Raw genomic sequence first — 16,693 nt, forward strand, 5'->3', positions numbered from 1 at the left:
GTTTAAATACATTTTGGTTGGTGTCATATGGGTAAGGAATGGCAGCCTCATTTTTAACTCTTAGTAATTAAAAATTGGAACCTTTAAGTAGGGAGAGAAGGAAGTTATAGTGTGGAATTCAAGATCGTACACTTGATTTTCTCATTCCTGGGGAGTCACATGGGTTTACAAAACTCCTCAATTGTTTGATGTTTTATTTAAAAAATGAAACAAAATGAGCTTTCCCTTTCATCTATACGAGAGTCCCTGAAGAAGCCTCCTTCTCTTACATTGTAATTCACAGACCAAAGAGTTGAGTTTGAGTATATAATTACTTATCTAGATATATTTACAAAATACTAGTAATTCTACTGGTAGTAGCTCATTTATGCTGGGTGTGATGGTGTGTGGTTCTAGTTATTTGGGAGACTGTGACTAAGGAGCCTCCTGAGCCCAAGAGTTTGAGGCTGCAGTGAGCTGTGATCATGCCACTTCACTCCAGCCTGGGCAACAGAGTGAGACCCTATCTCAAACAAGCAAAACTAATTTATGGTGAATTCTTCCTATATGTCAGCTAGCATTTCAGCCCTTTACCTGTTCCACCATTTATCTTCACAATAACCCTTTGAAGTAGGTACTATCCTTGTCTCCATTTTACAAATGAGGGAACCAAGGCACAAGGATTCTAAGTAACTTGCCTAAAGTCACACAGGAAGGAAGTTTCAAAGCTAGGATTCAAACCCAGGCTATTATAATCACTACACTACAAGTATTTTCAAACAGTGTTTCCCAATATCAGTCATACGATACCATCTGCATGCTTTTTGCCATAGTTGTATTTTACTTCTATTATTATTTAATGTTTCTCACTTTTTTTTTTGAGACAGAGTCTTGCTCTGTTGCCTAAGCTGTAGTGTGGTGGCACGATCTCAGCTCACTGTAGCCTCCACCTCCCAGGTTCAAGTGATCCTCCTCCCTCAGCCTCCCAAGTAGCTGAGACTACTGGCAAATGTCTCCACACCTGGCTAATTTTTTTTTTTTTTTTTTTTTTTTTTAAGTAGATTCAGGGTTTCACCATGCTGGCCAGGCTTGTCTCAAACTCCTGACCTCATGTAATCCACCCTCCTTGGCCTCCCAAAGTGCTGTGATTACAGGCATGAGCCACTGCACCCGGCCACTCTCACGTTTTTTTTTTTTAACCATACAAAACAGTATTTAAAAGAGAAACCTTATGCCTCTATCTTAAATGGAAAACTATTATGTGTGCAAATAGTAGATACCCAATGAAAACTAAGCAGTGAAAACCATTCAGTGTTATTCAATCCTGAGTACATGCCACTGGCTGTCAAAAACCCTGCGTCAGAGGACGTCCTTTTTTTATGGAGACAGAGAGATTTTAAAGGCATGCTCTTACAGGGTTGAGACTATTTGATGCAATCAGTTCAGAGTCAGGGATTAAATTTTTCTACTAGGAGAGTCTGTCTTATTCCATACTGAATCTGTAAATCATCTAAAATCAACTTGTGGATTATTAGTGTTAATGGCTCCTACACTCTGAGAATCACTCGTCTAAAATACAAAGATGTACTGTTTTTAGAATTGTCTTAGGGAAAGTGAAGCAGAAAGATGTTTAAATGAATTCAGGCCTGTATTATTAAGCCAATCCAAGTAAAGCTATTATCTGAATGATTAGCCCTAAAGTCCCTTACCACTTTATCTGGTCTCTAGAAGGCCAGTTTAGGTTGCTTTGTGGAAAGATCTATGGGTGATTTTTATCCAAGTTATTATCTAAGAAGGTCTGGTTACTCCTGAATTTTAAATCAGACTACTTAGAAAATGGCCTTAAATTGATCCTTTTTTTTTTATCCTTGACAGATACTTATTTGTTGAAACATCAGAGAGCTTTAAGCTTTCTCAAGTACATGTTGGAGACCGTTGGGACTAGTGTCCCTTTGTTACCAAGAGGACAGTGTATGATATCCATGATTAACATAGGATTACTATATATTGAATATAGTGCAAAAAGTAAAAGGTGTCTTTTCATCTCTGAGTTTAAAATAAATGAAGAGATTTCGCATGTTTTTGTGTGATAAGAGGGATCTTCTTAATTCCCAAGACCTCTTTAAAAGCAATTCATGGACATACTTAAGACTCATCAATTGAACAATAAGTTAATCTGCATCTGAAGATTTTGCTGATTATCTGATCATATAATTTCCCTGTATTCTGATTATGTTTTTCTGATGGCTTTTACAGTATATGAATTCTTAATCAAGATGATTCTGTTAGCAGTAGCTCCTCTATACACAGTGAGCCCAGGAGGGGAGAGAGCTTGGCTTGATGAGAGTTTTCACAGACATAAAGATGGTGAAAGAAACTGGCTTCATCTTGCTCAGTATCTATTTTGAAATATTATGTTTAAATATTAAACATTAATATTAAATATTATGGTTCCAAAGAGGTAGCAAGATATTAACTGTGGCTTGCATGGATGGTGAAATTATTACAATGGTCTATTACCGTTCAGTGTGCTCGTGAACTTCAGAAGGCTTCTGATAGATTTTGGGCCTGTTTAGTTGCCCATAGTTAGGGAGAAGAGGTGGCCATACTACAGGAAGACAAGCTGAACGTCCCTCCACACTAAAGCTGCCACAGGACCTGTGTCGCTGAGGGGCTGCTCCTCAGTTCTAGCCAGGACAGCAGGGTGAGCTGGATCCAACACCGTTTGGTGGCATGATAGAGACCACCTTTATTTGCAGGTTTCATCTGATTAGTAGAGAATTGTGGCCGGGAGTGGGGGGGTCTCTAACATTTGCTGTGGCTTATTTAGATGCAGCCCTTAATTGTCCTACCCTGCCCTGGGCTAGGTTTTGGAAACCAGAGCTCATTAGAAGCGTGACCTGGCTTGGGGAAAAGATGAAAGAAGTTCAGGATAGTTAGGTCCTCAAGGAAGTGGACCATGCCTGTTTACTTATCCGTATACACCTGGCACCTGTTGCAGCGCCAGGAGCATGGTGGGCACTCAGTAGATACGTGTTGAGTAAATGAAGGCACAGAGTTAAATTGGGCAGCTGATGTTTTTAGTATTTTATAATTTTTGCTTGGTGACAGGAAACCACAACAAAATATGTGCCTCTGTGTGTGTATGCATGTTTTATAGCTTCCTGAAGAAATAGAATCAATTTCAGTTTTCGCAACTAAAAAAGAATGCAGAAAGTGAGCTTGGAGTGAGGAGCTGGTTTCTTATAATGACAAAGAATAGTTACAAGCTGTTTTCTAGACCTAGGCAATGGTGGAAGTAACTTCTGCTCCTTTGTTCTGTGTATCTTTGTGAGAAGGGAGAGCCTGCAAGGGTATAGAAAAGGGAGAAGCCTTGTGGAAAACAGAGAGGTTTCTTCTGGACTTCAGGTTTGGAGGATTAGCAGAACATACTAGAAAATAAGGTTCTTTCTCTTGGGAAATTACTCATGCTGGCAGCCTGAAATAGCATGAAAAGGACTTTTAGTAGTGGCAGGTCTTCAGATAGTTTGCTAGAGAGGAGAAGTGCTTCCAAGTTGAGTGAAAGCAGAAGGCGAGCCAGAGTTGCATTAGCAAGTGATTCGAACAGTGAAATCTCAAGCAGCAAGGCAGCTGACATCTCAGCACTGACTCTGTCAGGCTGTGGATTAGACAGATAAATACTAATTATTTTTGAGACAGGGATTATTTGAGATATGTAAAAGTTTTTAGATCGATATCATTATCCCAATTTTACAAATAAGGAAACAAGTGTATAAGGTTTGTAATTAGTCCAATGCCCCATAAACAGCTGATACGTAATGGGGCTAGGGTTTGAACGCAGCTTATTTGATTTGAAAACCTAGGTTCTTTCCACATGTTAAGTAATCCCTTGCCTTTTTTAGAATTGCATTTTATGGTTAGCATTTATCCTAAGTGGTTCATAGTTTTTACCAATTTTAAAGGGAAAGTTCTAGTTTTATAGGGAAGATAACATTGGCTTGTGAACTCAGCGAGAAGATGGGCAGTAGAGAGGTTAACTTGTCCCAAATCAAATCGCTCTGATGCCACCCCAGGTTTGTTGGAGTGCAATCCGCTGCTCCTACCTACCATGTTGTGCTGTCTGGCTGATTTTACCACCCAGGAGCTGTTGATTACCAGTGTTTGGTTGCTCATAGGAAAGTTTGGCTTGCAGCCATTGCCAGTGCACAAATCATATTCTGTGAAATAAATTTTATTTTATCGACTCAAAGAGACAAAAGTGAAGCTATGTCTTCTGAATAATAACCAGCATTGCTTATATTGGACTTTGTATATTTTTTTCTTGGAGTAGAATAAAATATGTAGACAAAAGAACTTATGAAGCATTTTTATTGTTCTGTGGATTCTGTTCTAACTTGAAAGGTAACTGCTTTTTCACTTTTTAGAGTCTACAAAAAAGAGTGTTTGTTACCTGGTGAATCAAAACAGAGGTTCCATTCTGTGATATGAAAAGATAATTATTAATAAAGTAAAATTAACACTAATACAATTGGCAGAATACATTAATGCCGATAATCACTGATACTATAATAGATGTTTAATGCAGCCAGCATGAAGAGCTGGAGGAACATTGATGAGAATTTTAATTCATATGATATTTAAGTTTATATCCTTTATTTCTTTGGCATGTTCTTTTTTCTTTTTGTCAAATCTTTTAGTTTTGTGATTCATTAGAGTGGATGACCCAGGCAGACGGAATTGGCAGTGTTTATTAGAATGTCATACCATGCTTTAAAATAATGTTCTCTGCTAATTTGTCCCTTGTTCCCTGGAACAATAAGTTGACTTTACCCTGAGCATCCTGGGTTGTCAGCTTTAAAGTCAATCTTTTGCAAGGTTGGAAGGATCAAGGACATTATTACATAATTGTTTTGTCTTTAATCCATAGACTTTTGGAGGAAAAGGAAGCAAAAGTGTGGCGATTTGTGTATGTTTTGGGTATTGGGCAAGAGGAAAGAGAGAGGCAGAGGTATACCTGTACCTAAAAAATTTTCTTAACTGTCACGTCACGGTGAATGAATATGTTGGTGCTTTCTTAAACTCCTCAGTAATGAGAGTCAAAAAACAGATTCAATATGCTATTCAGAGCTACTAGGGGAAAAGATGCTGTATATTTATATGAAAGGGAATTGGAAAGGGTGGTATTTGCTCTGGAAACACAGTCTTCGTTCATGTTTACTAGTCCTGTGGTAGTTACGTTCATCAATTGTGTTTTGTTTCCTAGAATGTACAACGTCCTCCATGTTTTTTTCTTTCTATAATTTACATTTATGTTGTGTTTTACCTTTTTTGTGGTAATAAACTATTGTAAATATGAATAATAAATATATTATACCAGTGCATCTTGTGGAGGTGCAATATCAAGCTGTCTGTACCAGCTCATTTAAAAAAAAGCCTAAAAGCCTTTTCTTGTTCTCAGTAAAAATATTTATAGTCTTACTTTAAATATTGTTTTAAAAAGTTGTTTTTTAAAATGTACAGACCTTTCCAGGGGCATGCTGGTAAACATTTAACCACTTGGTGGGGTGGAGATGATTTGTAGTTTTGCCAATTTCTGGGGTTTAAATATTTTTACCATGGCCAATTTTAAGCTAGCAATTTGACATCACTGAACCCGGGGATGGTAAGAGATGCACACAGTTGTCTTTTGCAGGCCATGGAAGCTGGCTCAGCCACTGATTTTAGTACCAAGAGATTGGAAGGGGAACAGTGGCTAGAAGGGGTAGTGGAGAGGTGGAAAACTAAAGAATGTAGAAAATAATAAGAAACTAAATTGGGAGATGGGTTTCTGTTAAAGGAACTTGAGTAAACATGTCGACTCTGTTTTCTGAAACTGCTGGGATGAAAAAAATAACTAAAAGTGGGGGGAAATTTTTCACTGAAAGTAGAGAATAGCTAAACCCCAAATGTTAAGCCTCTGAAGAATATCTGCCAAATTTGGAGCGAATCTGAGCAGAGTCAAAATATGTGTCTCCTAGAGCCCCAGCAGGTGGGTTTTTTGCAAGGTCATGGCCAAAATCCCTAATTGGGAAGAGAGAGGTTGAAGCCTTAGGTGGGTTCCTGGAGAAGCAGAACTTGTTCCTCCTTTGATGTTTTGTTTCGTAGATTATATAATATCCTCTATGTTTTTTTCTTTGTATAATTTATGTTTATATTCTGTTTTTTCTTTTTTGTGGTAATAGATTTTTGTAAATGGGAATAATAAAATATTATGCTTATAGATTTATTCACTTATCTGTTGAGTCATAACTATGAAAAATTTAAAATGTGAACATTCATATTTTCTTCCATTTTTCCAATCTCTTGATCATGCTACTTACTATTTTTTACATGGTCACGATTTATCACATTTTTATTACATTCTATATACCGTAATTGTTTAGCCTCCATTTCATATGTAAATAAATTACGTTGCAAACATCAGAACAAGAGAAAATATCAAACCAGGAAGCATAATAAATTGAAATAATAGAATTAATATGAACCACCTGCTTATTAGAAATCAGAATGTAAACGAAGTAAGTTCATTTAATGAAAGGAAACTGTATTTTGCATGAGTCATCTAAAAAAGTGATTATGGGCAAACTTAAAACTAAGCAGTGGTTATAATTAATACAAAAGATGAAGGGTATTTTTACTTTTAACTTTATTCCTTCTGTGATCTGAACTTTTTCAATAAACTTGTGTTACTTTACCAATTAATTTTTAAAACGTCCCAGACTATATCCATTGATTATAATGACACACAGCTGCATCGTTTTCATATTAAACAGTGACTGTTCCGCTCCCTGTTTTTTGTCACATGGCAGGCCTTCAGTAAATGGTGGCTGAAAGAATATTTTCTCAAGATGTTATAGTGTTATTATAATGTGTATCTAATAGTTGCCCCAATCTTTGGAGTCTTTTTTTTTTTATTTGCATGCACCCTTGTGAGGGAAGTGATTTTATTGCTGTATTACAGATGAAGAAACTGGGGCTCAGGGAAATTAAGTGACTTGCCCAACATCAAACCATCCCATGTCTTCTGAATCACTTTTTAAGTAAAATATTTTTCTCATCATAAGACAGTCTCTTAAATACAATATTTTAGTTATGATTCTGTTGACTGATTAGAATCTATATCAACTAAAGACATTTTAAAATTATATTAAATATTTTCTTATTAGAAGCATTAGAAGAGCATAACTCAGTTTAGAAAGACTTCAACCTTTCAGGGACATGATTGGGAAAAATAACTTCTGTGAAGTAGTTTGTTCTTGAGTAGTCAAGTGGATGAATATATGCAGTGTTGACTTAATTATCTTTGTGGAGTAGCTGTGAACCACCAGTCTATTCTAGTGGTTCTATCCTGAAAACTCTCTTTTCAATATAAATAAGAGCAATAGACTGTCAGGAGATTGCTGGGGAGGTGGAGGGAACTGCAGGATGCTAGGACTTGAGACCGATAGAAACGTTTGAGGTGGAGTCAGGTTTTACACGTGGTTTGCTGGAGGTGCCGTGACTCAGTTTCTTCCTCTTGAGTCTGCCTGTGTAAAAGTGGTTGAAATGTGCACATATGCAGCAAACGCTATTGCATTTGGGTGGTGTTTTTTATGGTTACTTCTAGCCTGCATCAGTATTTTGGCTTGGGTGCCCACTCTGTAGGATATATTGGCTGAATGTTCATCTCTGAGGTCTGACAGTCTGCTTTTGAGAGCAAATGGATGGCCACAGTACCGGCACATGCCCGCTATAGCAACTGCTGAGGTTCAAAACAAAATGTCCAGCTTCTCGAGGGCACAAACCATGCTGTTTCTTATATGTTCTAGTGTAATGCAAAGCATATACTAAATATCCACTAAACACCACTAAACATTATTCCTTATACTTTCATTTGGGAAAGCTTTATAGTGTGAAATCTAGTACTGATCACACTGTAATTTTTAGAGATAGTAGTACAAGTTGGGACAGATGGGGAGCCTAATAATTTAATGATTTTAGTATGTGCATTGAAAACTTGTCACAATGTCAGCTTGGTGGATTAAAAATTGGCAAATGAAATCGGGAGTTTTTAGCACGTTCCGAATCTTTCTCACAAAATACAATTTCTCTCTGGATGCCTCTCAAATACAGGGTCCTATGATTAACTAAATGTGGGAGACACAGCATAAAATCTCTTCTAACAGATTTATAATGAATATAAGCATACTAAAAACTTGGAGAAATCCTACAGTATAGAATTCTACTTACATTAGTGTACATTGGCTATCCTAAAACTTCATCCTGGAACCTTGTTTTGCAGGACATTTTACATTCTCTGAGCATTTTGGGAAATGCCAAATTTTTTATTGTAACGCTGTCACTGATGGATGGGTAAACCTGGGGAGGGGTGTGTGTGTGTGTGTGTGTGTGTGTGTGTGTGTGTGTGAGCATGTTAATTTCATGTGGAATTAAAATCCTCTTGATTTATACCAACAGGACAAAAGTCTCAACATTTTACTATCTGTGCAAGGGAGATAATCTCTAGATCTCATTTTAGACATTAGTTCTTATTTTTCTTTATGTCAGTGCTACTTGTAACTTAAAAATTTTTAAAGTTTTATTTCCTTTCTTGAACTCTGAAGGTATTATAAAGGAGAAAAACAAGTAAAAGATGCCAGCCCGACTGGGGAGGTTGGAACAAAGATTATGAATATATTATAACCAAGTTACTACATTTCCTGAATTGTGGGCAGTTGTGCCTTTCTTTCAGTTTATGTCTTGAATTTTTTGTAGACTTCAGTATAGAAAAAAACGAAGATTTGTTTTAAGGAAGAGTTCAGGTGTGGGCTTCCAATTTTACTCCTCCTATTATAAACAAACACCCAACCTCTGATCAGGTGGCTCTTGTTATGTTTGGGGCCTCTTACTCATTCCCCGGCGGTGTTCCTCGGCAATATGCCTGTGACAAGCCTTTGCTGTATTTGTTGTTCGGCTTAGGGTAGTTGAAAGAGTCTCTTTCAGCCACTCTGTCTGGATATTTTGTTGTGGCTGTGGGCACTGTCTGCCCAGCCTCTCACTTTGTAGGGGAGGGATAGCACTCTGCGTGAAAGGACCGGCGTTATAGTCCCTGGCTTCTCCGGCTAATTCATCCCGAGGCTCCTGCCCCTTCCGGTTCTGGAAGGAGCGAGCTTATCCTAGACCTGTGATTGCCTCTGAAGTTCTCCACCTGCCTCAGGCGTGCTCTCCAGTGCCTGTTTCTGACTGAGTGAGGTTGAAATCCTACTGACTCCTTTTCAGGTAAGAAAGCATACTGAAAGATGGCTTTAGGAATAGCAGTTAAGATTTATATAGAGGGGGCAGTTTTGATAAGTTTATGGTTTTTATTGTTTGTAGAGGGCTATCACAGTTTTATTCTCATGGTCCCTGAAGGTAAGCAGATATCGCTGTGTTTAGTGATAGAAAATACTATATTGCTTAGGGAACGCAAACTTTTCATGGAAATTGTTATATTTGTTATTGCTTTTTTCTTTAGACTTTCTTATAAGAGAGAAATTGAAGACAAAATTATGCCAACAAAGTATATTAGACACTATGATTTTGTGGTAATTTTGGCATCAATTAGGTATTTATTTTAGTGTCTCTTTTTATAAAATTTTCCTAAACCTAACTATAACTCAAATAGAGTTTTCCGTAAGACACGTATAGTATGATTTGCTTGGCTGGTAGGATTTCTTGGTGTGTTTTATTTATCACACTCCATATTTTAAAAATTAACTGTGTGTGGGGACAGGGGATATTTGGGAAATCTCTGTACCTTCTGCTCAGCTTTGCTATGAACATAAAACTGCTCTAAGAAATAAGATCTATTAAAAAAAGTCCCTTGATAATACTTTCTGTGAATACTTAAATATAATGTGATAAAGCACAGATGATGTTAAACATTTTTTTATAAGGCATAAATTTTAAAGAGTTAATTCATTTTTGTTTTTCATAATTAGTAATGAAAATATGGGACATATTTCAGTATTTTGTTTTGATTGCCACTTTTTTTTTGTTCAGCCATATTCAGATGGGTAAAATGTTTATTTTCAAGTCTCTTTTCCTAAATAAGAAGTGAGAATAAAAATATACTTTGAACATGAACATGTACTTATTCATATCTTGGAAGGTTAATGAGCCGTTATGTAAAATTCCTTTCTGAAATCAGAGAGTAAAAATTAACAACTTAGAAAGTTGGTTTGTGTATTTGGTAATTATGTTTCTAAAACCCATTTTTTCATACAATATGCACATGTTCATGGACAGAGGAGTGATGCTGAAGTATGAAACTTGCAGTTAGTACCGAATAATTGGCTTTGAATAGTTTTAGAAAAATATTTCATATTTGCATACTTTATTTTTTCAGTTAGGCACGCTTTAAACACACATGTAGTTATGAAACAGAAGGTGAAACCATGACTAGCCACAGATATTTGAGCATAAACAATCTTAATTATAATGACTTAAGTAAACAAAGCATGACCATTAAAATAAACTTATTTTCAACAGATTTATACATGAATAATATGCAACATTCTGTGGCAATTTTTAAGGGTGCATGAAGAACTTTCACAGCTATCTTTTAGAGCTGAAACAGGGACAGTGGCCTAAGAATTCCTTTGGTAGTTATTACCTGTTGTAAATAAACCACTTTATGTGCTTTTTGCATTAAAGAGCAATTACATGCAAAGTGATCCACTCTCCAACGATACAGAATATTTCCAGACACATTAAAGCACATGAAACTTTCCAAATTTTCAACACAAGTTCAACTGTGTTTTATTTTTATAGACTCTCCAGGGGCTTTGGGGTAAGTTATCTTACACAGATGGAGGCTAGAACTGAAGCATTATAGAGCAGGAGAAGGTGCTTCCAGGAGACAAGGTGTGCAAGGCTTAATATTACTTACCTGTTTACCTGCACCTGTCTTCTCTGAAGATAACGCTATTGATGAAGCTGCTGTTGAGAAGACCTAAGTAATTGAGACTCGGTCTATGGGCTTGTTGTCGGATCACTCCACTGTTTTCCACACTTTAATGTGCATGTGAATCATTTGTGATTTTGTTAACTGCATATCGTACCACAGCAGGTGTGGGGTGATGAGGCCTGAGATTCTGCATTGCTAACAGGATTCCAGGTGCTGCTAATGCCATCATTTCAGGGACCACACTTTGACTAGCGAGGAGCTACACCACCAGAAACCAAATAACTGCTCAGGTCATTGTTTTTCACTTAATGGACGTTGTCTGTCCATAGCGGGCAGTCAGTTTGTGAAGCTCATGACTGAGATGTGATTGAGGGGAATGACTAGCTGGAGACACTGGCCCCTTTGTGGCTGATATAACTGATGATGTATGGCTTATTTTCTTTGGAAGAAATGTGTGGGATTGTCACCTCTGCTGAACTTCCACAGCAGTCTTTTCCAGGACTCGTTATCTTTGGCAGCCCCAACTCCTGCCTGTCAGCCCAAGTCTCCCTTTGCGGTTGCTACAACCACCAAGGGCTCATCCTCTTCTCCTGTCTGCCCTCGTGTCCTGCCAGTCAGGAGCCTTTTAAATGCATTGAGTTTGATTTGCATCTTGAACCTGAGTCTTCTGTGGTATCCTCTGCCCAATCTGGCTTGCAGGTGCTCCACTTTATCTCCCTGTGAATTTAAATATAGAAACTTTATTTGTGAGGAGCTGCTTCCTTCCTCTCACTTAACACACAATTTTCCAATGTAATAATCCAGTTTTGGGCAGTTGATTTTCGTAAAAACCTTCCACATCTCAGCTTGTGAAATATGTGTCTTGAGTTCTCAATGTAAATACTTTGCCAGCCTGTAATTCCAGCACTTTGGGAGGCCGAAGCAGGAAGATTACTTGAGGTCAGGAATTTGAAACCAGCCAGGCCAACATGGTGAAACCCCATTTCTAAAAAAAAAAAAAAAAAAAATTAGCCCAGCGTGGTGGTGCACACCTGTAATCCCAACTACTCTGGAGGCTGAGGCAGGAGAATCGCTTGAAACCGGGAGGCAGGGGTTGCAGTAAGCTGAGACCGTGCCACTGCGCTCCAGCCTGGATGACAGAGCAAGACTCTGTCTCATAAATAAATAAATAAATAGATACTCTGCCAGGGTTCTAGATACCATGTGAATTGAACTCCTCGAAGGGAAGGAAGTGGGCAGTGGGGTGCTGGTGTGATACTTCAAATTCTTCAGTGATTCCTTCCCGTTGTACTTTCCTCCACAACATTGTTTATGAAAATTTCAAACATATAGTAATTTGAAAGAATTTTACAATGAACAACTGTGTATTCACCACTTAGATTCTACCATTAACACTTTATTGCCCTTATTATCTGTCTGTCCATCCACTTATCCCTCTGTCTTTCACTGTCTTATTTTTGATGCATTTAAAAATAAACTGCAGGCATAGTTTGTATATTCCAGCATGCTTATTATTAACTGGAGTTCAATATTTCTTATCGGTTTTTCATACGAAATTTCTATTCGATGAAATGCGCACATCCTTACTTGTACATAGCTTGAACTTTCAACAAATGGATGCACCTGGATAAATCAGTTCTGGCAAGATATAGAACATTACCATCACCGGAGAAAGTTCCTGCATTCCTTCCCCAACCTTTACGTTCTTTTTTGTCTCTCTCCAAAGAAGGATTTACTGATTGCAAGTGATTTGTGATTAGTTTATTTCTTCAAAATTGTGCTTCGATCAGTTTTATTTCATGCAAGTTACTTTCATACTTAGGAATGCATGTTGTACAACACTTTCTTACAAATTAATATTTAGTTTGTTAGGACTAATTTATTTCTGACAGAACTAAAGTTTTAACAACAGTAGCTTAGATTATCTGTTTTTTACTTGGTACAGATGTTTTCCAATGACTTTATTGATTCTTATCACATTTTATGAGATGGCTGGTGAGATAACATAAATAGAGATGCAAAGACATGGAGGTAAACCATGTTCTGAGAGGTTCTTTGGGTCGACACATCTGGTTTCTCTGGATATAAAGAAAAAAAATCCCTCTTTCAGGCAGCTGTTTCCTACGAAGATTGTGTTTGAGGATGCAGTCACCTCATCATTTAGCCTGAAATATAAGTTGGTTCACACTGCTTCTTCAGAAACAGAAAGCTCTATCCTTGTAATAATCGTAATTCATGACATTGCGTGTTTGTGGGCCGTAGTTTCAGTCAGCTTTACCTTCAGGTACCTAACAAGAACTGGAGTTGATTTGGATCTACCCCTCTGTGGGTTCACAGAGCCGGTAAAACCCTAGCTATCCAGAAAGCTAATTGTCTGAATTGCCGGACTCTCAAAATGGCCTGGAGGCAGAAAGTTAAAATGTACCACAATCTCTTTGGTCATGAAGAAGCAGTTTTTGAATATCTAACATAGCAGCAGGGATATGGTCAAAATGAATGAGTTATACCAGCACCATAAAGTTGTTTAGGGGCTGTAAAGTGCTCACACTGAGTTCTTTGACGGTACCATGAAACTCCCATTTTTGGTTTGCTCCTTTTCACAAGTCACTACTTCAGTGGAATATGAGACTCATCTCTGAAAACTCACACAGCTCCTTAAGCTCTTATTCACACCCTGACATAGGTTTTTTTTGTGAATATGATTTATAAACAATGGGTTTATTCGGGTATTTTCTGTAAGAAATCCACATTGTATAACTTGGAGTTACACATCATATGGTAAGAACTCAGAAGCTTCTTTTACAGTCCCCCTTCAAAATGCTACAAAGAAATATATAGTGACTTTCAAAGGTACATCATTTAATAGACAGTTTATGTTTTCTTGCTCACAAAAGAATGCAAGAGAATATTCCAGTAGTTTTAAAAAGTACAGTGTGCAATCCTTAGAACAAAACTGCAAAAATATTCAGCAGCTATCTATTCAAAAATTAAAACCAGAGACCGTATTTTGTTAGGGCTAATGTATAGTTGACAACCTATAGTGCAGAACAACAAGAATCTGTGTGTGCATATTTATTCTAGTCTTGTTTTCCAAGCTACTTAATTTATAGTTGCTTTTCTCTGAGAGGAAAGGACAGAACAAGTTTTGCAAACACTTGCTGAAGTCACTTTTGGCAAAAAAAAATAACTCAGAGAACCACGTTTTAAGAAAAATAAATTCAGTTTATAAATTTAAGCATCATTCTACTGAGTTGCAACACTATCTGAGACTTCTACTTTAAATATTTCATCTGATGATGTAATTGGAGGTGGCAGAAACATATTATCTGCATTTATTTGTGCAGTTGTGTATTATGTAAGTGGAGAATTGTGGGAAATAGTGACTATTTCTCCCCTCCTCATAATTTTAAGCCTCAATGGAATAGAAAGAAATATCAATCGATCTTCCATATTTGGCAGAGCGCTTGCATCGTTTATAAATTCATCATATAACAAAGGATCACCATTTAATGCCGGTTTTAGTATGTTTTCAGCTTCAACTAAAAACTTAAGATTCCGTAATAAGAGAGAAGTCACCAAGCCAATTCACTGTTGAGTTGAATATCTTACTCATTTTCTACATACATTCTACCTATCCTTGAAGGTTCAGCATAAAACCTAACCTTGCTGAAGCTTTCCTCACTGCTATAGGTCAAATCCCTGTCCATCTCTCCCTCTCCTGAGTGCATAGTGCATTGGTTTATAAACCTTTTGGTGTTACTCTCCAGTGTAGATAAAGACTGTTAATTACTCTCTAATTATATTTTATATCTTAGTCTTCCCATGTCTTCCAATGTAAGTCTTCTGTGTAGAAACACCATCTTAACACTTATTTTGCATTTCCATTAACCTTTTCTTGTTTAGTGTTTTGGAAAGCTGTCATTTAATAAATATTGTTGGCTGAGTGCCTGAATGTTAAGAAAGGCCACTGTCCCTGCAAACATGATAAACCTCATTTTCCCCTTCCCCTGTCAACTTGCCCTAAGAACAGAATTAACAGAAGGATTATATTAAGGCAAAGTAATTTGGGGTTTTCTGTTTTGTTTTTAAAAGTTACTTCCATGTGTCTGGCCATGTTTCAGTAATAATGTTTGGCACTTTAATAATTCCTTTCATCTGCAAAGAGCAAATTGTTTTTCTGAAATAAATTCATTTTGTAGAATGACTCCATAGAGCAGGTTGACCCCATCCATGATCTAGAATATAAGAAAAATCTCACTCTGAAGTTCAGTTTCCGAAGACTTGGGAGCAGACGATGAACTATGCTTTGCTTGCAGTGCCTCCTGGCTGTAAATATAGGAGCTCTGTCAACAGCTGAACTCGTGGTTGGCCTTGCAAAGCTTTGGTGTGGTCTGTGGTATGGGGTGTAGCATTGAGCCAGTAAAAGGCATTGCATTGTTTTATCCATCCTATGTCCTTAGTTAGATGCATCACATGGTTGGACCTACCCAATAAGAAAATAAAGAGCAGTAGTCAATGTTTTGACCATACTTTTTGGTCCTGCAGTGTTACTAGTTGCCAACTTTATGCAAACAGATTTACCTCATCTCCTAATAAATTAGAAGATCTGGCAAAATGCAGACTTGTGTTCTTCCTTTAGAGGAGACACACGCTCTCCAGTTCCACCCAGCATCCCAAGGCATCTGAATTAGTTTCCTGTTGTTGCTGCTGTAACAAACTGCTGTAAACTTAGTGGCTTAAAACACAAATTTGTTATCTTACACTTCTTGACGTTGGTAGTCAAATAGGTCTGCAGGACCGTGTTTTTTCTCGAGGTTCTGGGGGAGATAGTGTATTCCTTGCCTTGTCCAGCTTCTTGAAGTTGTGCACATCCCGTGACTATGGCTGAATCGCTCTGACCTCCGTTTCTGTTGTCACATGTCTTTCTTTGATCCTTCTTCCTCTCTCTTTCATTTTTAAAGGATTTTTGTGATTACACTGAGCCCACTCAGATAATACAGTCACCTCTCTATCTCAAGATCCTTAATTTAATCATGTCTGCAAAGCCCCCTTTGCCGTGTGAGGTGACTATTCACAGGTTCCATGTTCCACACCCCAAATTCACTTCCCCGCTGCCACCTTCAGTGGAGCATCTGACTCCTTCAGGCTGTGACCTCTACAGTGCTGAGAAACTCGCACTGATTTCTATTTCCCTGGAGTTGGATATTTATCCACCAAATAAGATGAGAATATTTAAAAAACTGATTATCCCCCTTCACAAATTACCATATCTAGGTATATCTTATTTTTAAATGCTATATTAAATAATTACAAAAAAATAAACAACACTCCTTTATTTCTTGGCTTGGTTTTGCTGCTACTGCTGCTGCTTCTTGTTTTTTTTTTTTCCTCCTGGAGACAGGGTCTCACTGTTGCCGAGGCTGGAGTTCAGTGGCGTGATCATGGCTCACTTCAGCCTCAATCTCCCAGCCTCAAGGATTCCTCCCCTCCCTCACCCTCCCTAGTAGCTAGGACCGAGGGCACGTACCACCATGCCTAGCTAATTTTTTTATTTTTTATTTTTGTAGAGACTCTGGTCTTACTATGTCGGCCAATCTTGTCTCAAACTCCTGGTCTACCTCTGCCTCCCAAAGTGCTGGGATTACAGGTGTGAGCCACTGCACCTGGCCTATTCTTTTTTTTTTTTCTTTTCAATTTTACCTGGCAATATTTTATATTTCAAGCCTTTTTAACATTGTAGTTTTCTTT

General features: G+C 37.6%; 1 protein-coding gene across 13 annotated transcripts in view; it reads left to right on the top strand.

Annotated features, from left to right (window-relative positions):
* PLCB4 (phospholipase C beta 4) overlaps positions 1-16,693 on the top strand; it is a 410,467-nt gene that overhangs the window by 88,109 nt on the left and 305,665 nt on the right. Inside the window, exon 1 of one of the 13 annotated variants that reach the window (XM_030821967.1) lies at positions 9,240-9,276. The exons of the other annotated variants lie outside the window; for them this stretch is intronic. The gene's annotated coding sequence lies outside the window, so the exon portion shown is untranslated. Of the gene's footprint in view, positions 1-9,239; positions 9,277-16,693 lie in introns of those variants that run through there. 13 annotated transcript variants of the gene reach the window in all.

Source organism: Nomascus leucogenys, chromosome 11 (genome assembly GCF_006542625.1).
Source record: "Nomascus leucogenys isolate Asia chromosome 11, Asia_NLE_v1, whole genome shotgun sequence".
Classification (NCBI taxonomy): Eukaryota; Metazoa; Chordata; class Mammalia; order Primates; family Hylobatidae; genus Nomascus; species Nomascus leucogenys.